The sequence below is a fragment of the Bison bison genome, unplaced genomic scaffold (genome assembly GCF_000754665.1).
Source record: "Bison bison bison isolate TAMUID 2011002044 unplaced genomic scaffold, Bison_UMD1.0 scf7180017864293, whole genome shotgun sequence".
NCBI lineage: Eukaryota > Metazoa > Chordata > Mammalia > Artiodactyla > Bovidae > Bison > Bison bison.
In genome coordinates, this window is record NW_011494865.1 from 1,740,647 (window position 1) to 1,754,193 (window position 13,547).

The window sequence follows — 13,547 nt, forward strand, 5'->3', positions numbered from 1 at the left end:
AGTCATTCTGGAAGGTGTGGAGGATGCGGAGGCGCCTCCTGTTGCGGCTGTCATCCCAGTGCTTCCCGTAGCTTGCCTCCAGCTCCCAGCGCAGGTGGCCCGAGCCTTCCTCATGCCGCAGCTGGACCTGGGGACACACCCCCCAGGGAGACCCCCGAGGAAGCCTTGTGTACCCAGTCCTGAGTCTACTTGCTGCCACCCATCCCGAGATGCAAGGCTTGCTTATTTGGGGAGAGAATTCTGTAATAGGTATGGATTTTGGAGGGGTTTTTTGCACTGATTTTGATTTTATAAAATTTTGCATTTGAATATGATTTACTTTTATGACTATATTTCTGGCACCCTCTATCCCGAGGTGAGAAACTAGAAGGCCCAACCTGAGCCTTATCCATACCCTGATAAGGAGTAGAAAGAGCCAGCCCACCATGGGAAGATAACGCCTGATCTTCATAACAGCCCAAGACCTCCCCCTGCTCCCCTCTCCCACAGCAGCCTCTGGTTCCCTGAACTGAATCTACAAGGATCAGGGTTCCCCACCTGGGGGCTCCTGGCATCCTTCTGCTTCCTCCTGCCTCTGAACCACAGGTTGAGGCAACACAGGCTCATCCATTCATTCAATTATTGGACACATTTTTCCCCAGGTACCAGGTAAGCGCTTCACTGGGCACTAGATAGCCAGGAAGGAAGGAGCCAGAAGCCCCGCCTTCGTGGAAGCAGTAGGTCGGAGGAAGAGGCAAACTGGAAACAAAGTAAAGTAACCGAGAAATAGCCACTTCTCCCTGTGGCTCGCCCCTCATCACTCTGGTGAACTGCCAGTTCCTTAAGCCCTCCATTCGCCCTTCAGTCCCAGGATCTTTGCACGTACTGTTCCCTCTGGCTATAGCACACTTCCATGGGAACAGAACTATCTCATTTTTTACTTTTCAGCTTAAAATACATTTCCACCAAAGAAGCCTTTCCTGCAGCCCCGTCCAGATTAGACTCCCCTGTGTTCGTTCAGTCTCTGCCCTGTTTATCATCCATGGCATTTATAATTCACACGATTTGGCCCATGTCTCTTGCTCTCTGGCCCCCACCCAGCAATGGGATGACAGAGACCGGGGGCTGCCCTGAGCACAGCTCTCCCCCAGGGTTGGGCATAGAGCAGGTGTTCAATAAACACCAGCTGAACAGAGGGGAGATGAGACCCAAGTTCCAATCCATGATCCATCCCCATACATGACCTTGAGCAACTGAGCTCTCTGAAGATGGGTTCAGGGTGCTCACCCACCACTTCCCTGACCCTGTGGGGGGCTCTCTCCAGACCCCCTCAACTGGCTCAAGCACCCACCTTGTGACTGAAAGCTGGGATCTGCGTGCAGTGTAGTTTGTGGTTCAGCTCCAGCTTGTAGGCGGCCTCTGAGCCACTCTCTGCCCACAGCTTCTGGCTGGTGCTGCACTCCTGAGCCAGCTGCTTGGCCTGACCTGTGCAGAGCAACCCAGAGACCCTTGCCCTTCCTCTGCCAGGCAGCCCTCCATCCTCATTCTGAGCAGAGGAGCATCCGGCACAGCCCTGCTTCAGCCAGCCCTCTGGAGCTGCCTCAACTAACGTCACTCATTGGAATCTGCCAACTGGGAGGTTTTAAGAGACTGATTTATGCCCAACCCCAACACACTCAGGGTTTCCCAGGTGGCTCAGACGGTAAAGAATCCACCTGCAATGCGGGAGACCTGGGCTCAGTCCCTGGGTTGGAAAGATCTCCTGGAGAAGGGCAGGGCAACCCACTCCAATATCCTTGCCTAGAGAATCTCCATGGAAAGAGGAGCCTGGTGGGGCCACAAAGAGTCAGACACGAATGAGCAACTAAGCAATGCACCAATACACATACTCAGAGTTTTTCTTGTTTTAACGGGCAGGGACTTAGCTCCATTCAAAGCTAATAGAATGACTCTTTAGCTAAGGAGCTATACGGTAAGGCCAAAACACCCCAGGTGACATTGGCACCTAAGCCCTCGGAGCCACCGCCCCAGGAAAGGGCACAAGTCCAGCCACTCCCCAGCTCGCCCCCCACCAGCACACAGGCATACCCCGGAGGCCGTACTTGATCCTCAGGTAGCTGGTCCAGAGGTGGCCCAGCCGCTGCAGCTGGCCCAGGGCACGCAGCCCCACGAGCCCCGGCACAAAGAGCTCAGCACCCAGGGACACCACCTGCAGCCCGTCCTTCACCTTCTTCTCCAGCAGCGCTGTGGGGAGAGCGGGTGGAGAGAGGGCAGGTACAGTGTGGTCATGGGCCGTGCCCCAGGGTGCCAGGCGAGGAAAGGATGGGGGAGCAGCCCAGGGGGTCCCGGTAGAACCAATGCCTGAGTCTCTACCAAGGACCACTGACATCAGGGCCGCTGATAGCATTTTTACTGTCCAGCTGGCAACCCCAAAAGTCACTTTTGTGGGTCCAGACCAAAAGGTTTTAAATAAAGTATAATAAGACAAATGGGATCAGACAGATAAGAAATGACAGTGCATCAAGGGTCGTCAGGTAAATTTCACCTTCTGAAACTTGTTTCTGCTACACATTCAGCCTGATCACAGGAACAGTCATGATGGTTAAGACTATCACAAATGCACAGGCCAGCTGGTCACCAGGGCCAGCCACTCACATCACTCCCTCGGAATTTCCCAGAACACCCCACGAGGAGCACCGCTGGGAGGGCTCCACGCCAGCTCCGGCACCAGGGCCGGAGCCTGGTCAGGTGGGTGGGTATCCAGGCCAGGTTGTGTATTCAAGATCCAAACGGAGCCCCATGCAATTTGGGTCAAAAATGCAAAACATGTTTTTTACACATCTTGTAACATGTAATGTGGGTCAGAACCTAGACAGTCCAAAAGGTGCCGGTTTATGGTTCATGGGGCCAGTTGAGCGCACTGGGGACTGAGGCAGAGACTGCAAGCAGATATAAGGTCTGGGTTTTCCTTAAATGGAATGTGAATATTGGGAGTTGGGGTGATGGGGACTACGAGTGGGGTACTCAGTCCTCCCCTCCTCTCCCGAAGCCTGGTCACTAAGGAAAGGTGGCAGGGAGGGCCACCACCCTCCTCCTACCTGACACGCGGGCCTCATCACCCAGCAGGTTGCTCAGTGACACAGAGAAGGCCAACCGGCTGCCTGCCTGCCGGCTGAGGTTTCCGGTGAGGACCACAGGGCTGCCCGATGTCACCAGTTTGACCTCCAGCTGGGCCTCAAACCGCTGGGCCTCACCGCCCACTGCTGGCCACAGGTTGCTCTGGCCCTGGAAAGGTCCCAGATCATTTGCGGGGATGGGCTCAGCTAACAGGCCCCACCCTGACCGCAAGAACCGGGACTGGACAGAGGGCAGGAGATGAAGCCAGGTTAACATGCTTCTGGGCTGATCCTTCTCAAATTTCTTACAAAATTGCTCACAATAGGTAAGTGAAAATGAAAGTGTCAGTCACTCAGTCATGTCCAACTCTGTGTGTCCCCATAAACTGTAGCCCGCCAGGCTCCTCTGTCCATGGGATTCTCCAGGCAAGAATACTGGAGTGGGTTGCCATTTCTTCCCCCAGGGGATCTTCCTGACCCAGGGATCAAACCCAGGTCTCCCACTTTACAGGCAGATTCCTTACCTTCTGAGCCACCAGGGAATGGGTAATTCCTATTCAAATTCAGACAAAGTATGAATGACTCTTCCCCCCTGCCCCCCTTTCAATCTGTCAGGGACTCTTGGCCAGCTCTCCCTGCAGATTATTCTGGAATGTAACCACTTTGGCCACCTCCAGCACCGCCCCGGCTCGAGCCTGCTCATCATGCCTGTGTTGCTGACAACCTTCTCCCCGCTCTCCTGGCTCCTGCCCTGGTGACCAGGGGGAGCACTTCCACGCACGGAAGATGATGGCATGCCTATCTTCCTCGGGGTAAAAGCCAAAGCCCTTGCAAAGGTCAACAAGGTCCAGTGGTCAAGAATCCACCTCCCAATGCAGGGGACGTGGGCTCGATCCTGGTCGGGGAACTAAGATCCCACATGCTGTGGGGCCACTAAGCACTTGAGCCACAACTCGAGAGCCCACACGCTGCAACGAAGACCCGATGCAGCTGAATAAACAAACAAACAAATATTTTAAAAACAACAGCAATAAGCCAGACTAGCTCTGGAAGTCAGCCACGCAGCCCTGGCCAGACAAAGCAAACGGTACAAGGGAGGACCCTGGCAGGTAAGACACAGATGACCCCAAACATACTCCACGTCTCCACGATTGAGCTTTGTCCAGAGAACCCATAGCAGCTGCGGCTGCCAACTTTGATGGCTGTGCTGACTGTAGACCCATCCTACAGACCTCTCTGCTGGCTGCCAGCTGATCTGATTATCCAAAAGATGAAACAACAGCCTCACTGTTCCCAGACTGTCCGCTGCTTTATGCTGTTGTTCAGTCACTCAGCCGTGTCCAACTCTTTGTGACCCCATGGACTGCCACACGCCAGGCTTCCCCATGCTTTACTGTCTCCTGGAGCTTGCTCAGACTCATGTCCATTGAGTCGGTGATGCCATCCAACCATCTCATCCTCTGTCGTCCCCTTCTCCTCCTGCCCTCAATCCCTCCCAGCATCAGGGTCTTTTCTCTCTTGTAAATCCTGTTTTTGCCTTTGTTCCTTGATGACAGTCACAAATCAGTGTCCTCTGATTACTCTTTCGCAAAGTCTTACATGCTCTGTCCTCTCACTTTCCATCCCTTCTCCTGTGCTGATCCAACCACACGGGCCTCAGGCTGTGCTTCTGACATCCTGTGCACATTCCTGCCCCAGGACCTTGGTACGTGCTGTGCGCTTTACCTGCAATACCCTTCCCCCAGTGATTCACATAGCTCTCTTCTGCACATTCCTTATGTCTTTGCTAAAGGTTATCTCCTCAGTCAGGCTTACCCTGTAAGCCTATTTAAAACTGAAGGGATTTTCCTGGCAGTCCAGTGGCTAAGACCCTGTGCTCCCAATCTGGGGGCCCAGGTTCAATCCCTGGTCAGAGAACAAGATCCTACATGCCACAACTAAGAGTCAGGGCAGCCAAATGATTAAGTAAAAAACTGAAGCCAACTTTCAGACCCTTTTTCTCATAGTCCAGACCCCTGTATCTAGCTCATCAATTCCCTTTTCTTACAGTGCTTACATTCACCTAGCATCACAATTTACTTATGTATTTTATGATCTCTCCCATTCTCTTCCAAAAGGAGAGAATTCTGTATGCCTATCTCTTCCACTGAGCTGTCTTCCTGGCACATTGTAGGTACCACTCCAGCACTCTTGCCTGGAAAATCCCATGGACGGAGGAGCCTGGTAGGCTGCCGTCCATGGGGTCGCTAAGAGTCGGACACGACTGAGCGACTTCACTTTCACTTTTCACTTTCATGCATTGGAGAAGGAAATGGCAACCCACTCCGGTGTTCTTGCCTGGAGAATCCCAGGGGTGGGAGAGCCTGGTGGGCTGACGTCTATGGGGTCACACAGAGTCGGACATGACTGAAGTGACTTAGCAGCAGCAATAAGCAGCTACTGCATAAATGAATAAAGACAATGAAAAATAAGTTTCATTCCCCTTCCTGGTCTCACAGCCTCCCTCAAAGGCAACCACCGTGCCTGCATCTGTGCATCTTCCAGAGACAGTGTGGGCCTACAGATATGAGTCTGTCTCTGTGTACTTGTGTGTACATGTGTACATACATGTGTATATACACGTGTGTACGCGTGTACTCAATCACACACACACGCTGCCTCTTGCTCTGCACAAAAACAGATGCAGACTCTCCACTCTGCTCCGCTTCTCTCACTTCATGGTGTGTCTTGCTAATGCTTCTCTCCGGTCTGTATCAGAAGCTGCTCGGCAGTTAGCTGTAGCTTTCGCAAAGTGCAGCCCGAGCATAGCATGATTATAGAATTTCTCATCCAAACCAGAATACTTATCAGTTAAAGAGACCACTAATCAGGGACTTCCCTGGTGGTCCAGTGGCTAAGATTCCACGCTCCCAAGGTAGGGGGTCCTGGGTCAGGGAACTAGGTTCCCATATGCTGCAACTAAAGATCCCATAAGCCGCAGGAGAGATCGGAGATCCCATGTGCACCAACTAAGACTCCGTGCAGCCAAATAAATATATATATTTTTTAAAAAAGAGAGCAAGAACCAGTAATCACAGCTGAGCTGGATAAATAGCAACCTGGGACTTAGGGATGCTCTATCATTGCACAGGGGAGAGGGCACTGACATCTAACACTCTCCTCCACGCTGTCCTTAAAGCCCACAAACTCTGAGTTGACTTGAGCCCAGCCTTTCTGCTTTGTATTCCTGAGTTCATCTGCCTTAGCTTCCTCATTTCCTGCAGGCTTACCGAGAGGACTAAAAGAGAGACCCAGAGTCAAAGCCATATGTGTCCCCTGCCCATCCTAGAAAAGGCTTTGCAAAGTTCTGAAGCTCCAGCTGTTACCAGGATCGTGATGAATCTGAGGCAGCTAGAACTGGAGTTTCTCTAAAGGCCAGTGCTTCCAGGCCTGCAGGACAGCCCTCTGGAGAGCAGCAGGCTGGCCTGCATGGAGGGGCAGGCAATTAGCACTAGTGTGCTTAGCAAAGCAGGATTGCTTCAGGGCTCCTGGGAGCTCTGAAATGATGCATAGTCTCAGCCAGCAGGCAGCTGGGGTTCTAAGAGGAAGATGCTCTCCCCTGACACTTGGTCTTCGCACCAGACAGGAAGCAGATTTGGGAGCTCAGAGTGTGTTCATGCTGCAAAAATTCCAACCCTGGCTTTAATTTTCAAGTCGGACCTCTCTGAGAATCCACTGGAGACAGATACAGAACAACCAGACTCATGGCCAAAGGGGCCCAGAGGTCCTGCTTGGCAGGAGCAAGTCTCCAGCTGCTCATTTTATCCTTTTTGGAGTCACAGACCTGCTTGAGCATTGGCTGGAAGGTCTAAACCCTCTCCCCAGAAGGAGAACAGACACAAAACTTCTGCACAATTGCAGGGGCTTCAGAGGATCCACTGAGTCCCATTTAGGTCCTCCAGGTTGAAAACCTTAAAAAGTACCTATAGGGCTTCCTTGGTGGCTCAGTAGTAAAGAATCCACCCATCAATGCAAGGGACACAGGTTTGATTTCCAGTCTGGGAAGAACCCACATGTGGTGAAGCAACTCAGTAGCAAGCCACAACTACCAAGCCTGTGCTCTAGGGCCCGGGAGCCACGAGAGAAGTCCCCACACTGCAAATAGAGAGTAGTCCCTGCTCCCTGCAACTAGAAAAAAGATCACACAGCTACAAAGGGCCAGCACAGTCAAAAACAAACAAATAGATGTTTTTTAAGAACTGAAAGGTTTTTCAAATCTATATTGTGAGCTGAACTGTGCTTCCCTCCAAAGCTAACCCCTAGGACTTGTGAATGTGACCATACTGGTAAACAGGATCTTTGCAGATGAAGGGAGGATGAGGTCATTTGTGTGGACCTTAATCCGGCCTGGGAAACTTACAAAAAGAGAGATTTGGGCATAGATGCCTACAGAGGGCAGACAATGAGGAGACAAGGCGGAAGACAGCCACTTAAAAGCCAAGGAATCCCCAAGGCTACTAGAGACCAGGAGAGAAGCATGGATTAGAGCCTTAGCAGGAACCAACTCTGCCAGCATGTTGATTTTGAACTTCTAGCCTCCAGAACTATGAGAAAATTTCCATTGTTTAAGCCCCTTAAAATTCAGGGTACTTTGATAGAGCAGCCCTGGAAAACTCACACAGATTTCTCGGTGTGTGCCTTGACATTTCTTCTGGAAATCTGGGGAGTAGCACTCTTTGACTTACCATTTTATACCTTTGTCTACTCTGAATTTCTTAAAGCATGCTCCTGTGTTACTATTATCAATTTTTGACATCGATGGTGGTAAGATCTGAACCCATTTTTGTTTTCACACTAGATGGTCCTAGTAGGTGGATAGAGAAGAACAGCTAAAGTACGAGAGGGACTTCCCTGGTGGTCCAGTGGTTAAGAATCTGCTTACCAATGCAGGGGATTTGGGTTTGATTCCTTGTCAGGAAACTAGATTCCACATGCCTCAGGGCAACTGAACCCACACACCACAACTGAAAGGTCCTGCATGCCACAGTGAAGGTCCCGTGTGATGCAACTAAGGTCCCAATAAATCAATAAAGATTTTTTAAAAATCCACCTTCCAATGCAGGGGACATGGGTTCGATCCCTGGTCAGGGAACTAAGATCCCACATGCCACGGGGCAACTAAACCCATGCCCTACAACTACTGAGTCCATGCGTCGCAGCAAAAGATCCCATATGCTGCAGCAAAGATCTCTCATGCCACAACTAAGACTCGATGCAATCGAACAAATTAATAAATTAAAAAAGAAACAAAATACACCAAAGGAGGTGGTGATGAGTAAGCAGGGATTGGGACCGGAAGTGTCCTGGGAGGTGGCAGGTGTCAACACCAGGGGTTTGAAGACGGGGTGCAAACCTTGATGTAGTAGACGTCCCTTTCATCCAGGATCAACTCCAGGTGACCCATGCGGGCCCTCTGGACAGTCTCGATCTTTCCTGGGAGACAACATGAGAGTTTAGAGACCAGGGTTCAACATCCTGGATCCACCCCTGCTTTCGCTGGGGGACGTCCTCCTAGCTTCCTAGTCTCTGAGCCCCGGGGTTCTCGTCCATTAAACCGGGCTCTATGTAGTGCCAACCTCAGAAGGTGGCTGAGGAGTCCACAGTGAGAGGGCTGTATCTGGCCCACGGATCCGGCCTGTGGCCGGGGGCAGAGTGACAGGGGGACCACTGTCTTTACCATCAAGCTCGATTCTCTTCTTGGGATGGAGCAGCTTGAGACGGAACTTCCCCTGAGGCCAGCTGTAGCTGATGTCCACCCCGACGTCCCTGGGCACTTCTGATCCGGGCGTGCCCATGAAGATGTGAGCTGAGGCTTCTTGAGGGAGCCAGCAGTCCTTCTGGAAACACAGCAGAGTCCTCAAGACTGAGAACCCAACCAGGTCCCCCCACCTGAAAAAAACCTGAGTTCCGGGCCTCCCCCATTGTTCAGTGGTAAAGAATCCACCTGCCAACGTAGAAGACACAGGTTCCATCCCTGGTCCAGGAAGATCCCACAATCTGCAGAGCAACTAAGCCCATGCGCCTCAACTACTGAGCTTGTGCTCTGGGGCCTGGGAACTGCAGCTCCTGAGGCTACATGCAGAAGTTACTGAAGCCCAAACACTCTAGAGCCCATGATCTGAAACAAGAGAAGCCACTGCAGTGAGGAGCCCAAGCTCTCCCACTAGCCGCAACTAGAGAAAAGCAATGAAGACCCAAAAGTAAATAAATGTGTTTCCAAAAAAAACCCCAAACCTGAGTTCTTATGGTCATTCTTGTCCTCAAAAGACAAGAACCCTAAAACCAGGAGTCTGGGGCTGTACATCCTGGAGGAGAGTCCTACAGGACAACTCAGGACCAGCTGCAACACACACCTGCCTGGACCCCCCTGGGCCTCTTCACCAGCTCAGCGTGCTCATCTCCCAGCTTTTGTGTGCTTTGCTTGTTTTTTAAAAAAAAGACAAATGTTTTATTTTGTATTGGGGTGTAACTGATTAACAATGTTGTGACAGTATCAGGTGGAGAATGAAGGGGCTCAGCCCCACACACATACATGTATCCATCCTCCCCCAGACTCCCCTCCCATCCAGGCTGCCACATGACATTGAGCAGAGTTCCCCGTGCTGTACGGCAGATCCCTGTTGGGTGTCCATGTTAAGTACGGCTGTTTGTACATGTCCATCCCTAACTCCCTAACTATCCCTTGCCCCATCCTTCCCGCTGGCAACCATAAGCTCGTTCTCAGCCTGTGAGTCTGTTTCTGTAAGTAAGTGTATCCTGCACCATCGTACATTCACCCAGAACCAAGTAACATTCACTGCTGCGTGCGAGGCACCGTTACAGGCACAGGGGGTGCAGCCGAGTGTTATACACAAAGTCCTGCCCTCCTGGCAGCCACTCCACACTCACAGGACCTCCAGACACAGAAGGAAGTGAGATGGCAGCTGGTGGCTGTGAGTGCTCTGCTGACAAACTCAGAGTCAGGGGTCATTGTTCTGGACCGGGTGGTCAGGGGAGGGAAGTTGTTTCTGAAGAAGGGGCATTTGATGAGACCAGGAGGCAGCAAGGCACAGAGTCAAGTGGGTGTCTAGGAAAGAGTGTTCCGGGCAGAGGAAATCGCCAATGCAAAGGCCCTGGGCAGCAATGTGCTTGGTATTTAATTAAAAGGAGGTCAGTGTGTCTGGAGAGCGGTGAACCTGGTCAAAAAGTGGGGAGATGGGGAGGAGAGGCCGGCACGGCTGGATCATTGAAAGCCTGTAGGTCAGGGCGCTCGGCTCCTACTCAGAGAGAAAGGAGCCACTGCAGAGTCCCGAGCAGAGGACGGACACAATCCTTTAGGGATTTTGGAAGGTCTGTCTGGCTGCTAGTAGAAAACACACGGGAAGGAGACAAGAGTGGGAACGGGGAAGTCAGATAGGAGGCTGTTGAGTGTCTGTTCTGTGCCAGGTGCTGGGGACCCAGGAGTGAGAAAGGCACTGGATCTGTTCCCAGGAACTGAGCGACTAGTGGGGAAGACAGATCTTAGTTAACCAGCTTCAGTAATGAACACAAATGTGACTGAAAGGGAAGGAACACAGTGCCCTTAGAGCATATAACAAACGAACATGGCCACTTCAGGGCAATCAGGGCAGGCTTCCCTGAGGAGGTGACCTCTTGAGTGGAGCTACGAAGGTTGATTCAGAGTTAACAAGCCAACAGCCAGAGACAGAGGAGCCGCATGTGCAAGGGTCCTGAGGCAGGAGGGGAACTACAGCAGGACAAGCCCAGCCCAACAGCTCCGGGGAGGAGGCCCCCGTCTTTATGAGTGATGCTCAACACTGACCCCTGAGTAGAAGACCTAGGGAGGCCCTGAATCCGGTTGAGAAAGAAGAAGGTTCCCTAGGGCCTACCTGGGGGTGGAGGGTGTAGGCAGCTTCCAGCAGATACTGTTGGAGCCCCTGGTCCTGCTTCTTCAGCGTCACGGCTGCGAACACAGGCACCGAGAGCAGGGAGGGCTGGTCGGGTGCCGGCCAGCGCACCTCAGTGCAGAGCTGCCATCCCCAGGTGTGGGCTGCTGTGGGAAAGGGAACAGGCACCGCCAGTCAGGAGAGAGCTGAGGGCTCCGGGCGGGGCCACGGATGCTCCCATCAGCAAAGAAAGAGCACCTCCACATTCTTCGGAGAAACAGTATCATTTAGTCATTAATCATAGCAGGTGGTGCTGTGTAGACCAGGGTTTCTCAGCTTTGGCACTCTCAACCCGTGACCTGGATAATTCCTCATTGTGGGGGACCGCCCTGGGCTCGACCCACTAGACGCCTTTAGCACCTCCCACACCAGTATGACAACCAGCAATGTCAACAGACATTGCCAACTGTCCCCCGGCAAGGGTAGGGTCAAAATCACCCCTGGGTTCAGGACCCCTCATATAGACTATCAGAATATCCGGCAGTACGAGGTAGGACCCAGACTCTGGAGCAAGAAAGCCTGGATCCGCATTCCCGTTCTGCCATTGCCCAGCTGTGTGACTTTGGGCAAGTTACCTAACATCTCTGTGCTTTGGTGTTTCTCATCTGTCCATGGAGACTGATAATAGATCCAGCCCCATGCTGTAGCTGGGAGGATTTACAGCTCAGTGAGTGTTCAGGACACGGTTTAGCCTAAAGAAGTAACTTAAGTAGGCTCCTCCCCCACTTTACCCCCCAAATGATTGCAAGATCTGCAACTGATCTACCTCCTTCTCTTCCTTCTCAATTTTGTTGCCTTTGACCTGATGTTATCATCAAAGAGTTTTCTTGCTATTAAAATATGAAGTTCAGGACTTTCCTGGTAGTCCAGTGGTCAAGAATCCACCTGCCAATGCGGTGGACACAGGTTTGATCCCTGGGTCAGGAAGATCCCACATGCCATGGGGCAACTAAGCCCGAATGCCACAGCTACTGACCCCGTGTGCTGCAACTGCTGAGCCTCTGCCCCGGGGCCCGCCCTCCGCTACAAGAGAAGCCGCCACAGTGAGAAGCCCATGCGCCACAGGAGACAGTAGTCCCCACTCACCGCAGCTGACAAAAGCCTGCGTGCAGCCGTGAAGACCCAGCGCAGCCAAAAATACACACATATAAACACACGTAAAAAGGGAAATGCAAAAAATCTACTAAAAAAATGCCCTTCTTTACAGACTTCAAAAGTTACGGGGTATCTCGGTATTTTACTAAACCAGGAGTTGGCAAACATTTTCAAGTAAATGGCCAGATGGTAAATACTTGAGGTTTTGCTGGTCACACAACCGTGACCGCAGTTTGCTGTTACTCAGCTCTGCTGTTGTTGAAGAAAGGCCACAGACAACGGGAGTGGCTCTGCACCAATCAAACTTCATTTCTGGGCACTGGACTATGAACTTCACTAATTTCTCACATGTTCTGAAATAGTCTTCTTTTGATTATTTTTTCACTGTTTGGAAACATAAAAGTCTATTCTTAGCTCAAAGGCCGTCATAATGAGCCATTCTCCTACTGTTGGATATTTGAGTTGCCATCTTTTTTTTTTTTTTTTGCTCTGTAAATAATGATGCAACAAACATCTCTGTGCATTCGGCACTTTTAAAGCTATTTTGGCTTATTTTCATAAGGTATAGGGAGGGCTTCACATGTGGTGCTAGTGGTAAGGAACCCACCTGCCAATGCAGGAGATACAAAAGACGTGGGTTCAATCCCTTGGTCGGGAAGATCCCCTGGAGCAGGAAATGGCAACCCACTCCAGTATTCTTGCTTGGAAAGTTCCATGGACAGAGGAGCCTGGCGGGCTACAGTCCGTGGGGCCACAAAGAGTCGGACACGACTGAGTAACTGAACACACAGAGTCTAGACAGAGCATCACTGAGCTAAGGGGCATAAGTACTTTCTGGGCAGAAGATAACTCTGGAATTTGGAGCTGTTATCTTACCCCTCAGCCCCCAAGACGCCCATCCTGGGACAATGACACGGAGGGCCTGCTGGCACCCACCTTCCTTGCTGGTACAGGACTGGGCCTCAGAAGGGCTGGGAACGTGATTGAGGCTCCTCACACCATCCCCAGTGATGAGATACAGCTGAGAGCTGGGTGGGAAGGGAGGAAGTGCCAGGTGAATCATTGCATTCATCCATAAAACCACCAGGGCGAGATGCTGAGGCAGGTCCCACCAGGAACTGGACAGGCCCTTGGGGCACCAGCACGCTGGTGGGGGAGTCAGTCCATGAACACAGGGGGTGACAAGCGCTATGAAAAACCTAAATTATGGGATGGCATGGGCATAGCATCCATCTTGGGGATACAACAAGGCATTGGTTAGTTGGCGGGTTTGGAGGGGACACTCTGCAGAGGTAATATATGGTCAGAGAATCAAAGGATGAGAAGGAGCCGGCATCCCAGAGGGAACGGCAGGTGCAAAGGCCCTAGGGTGAGAATAAAGGGCGCTCTTTAG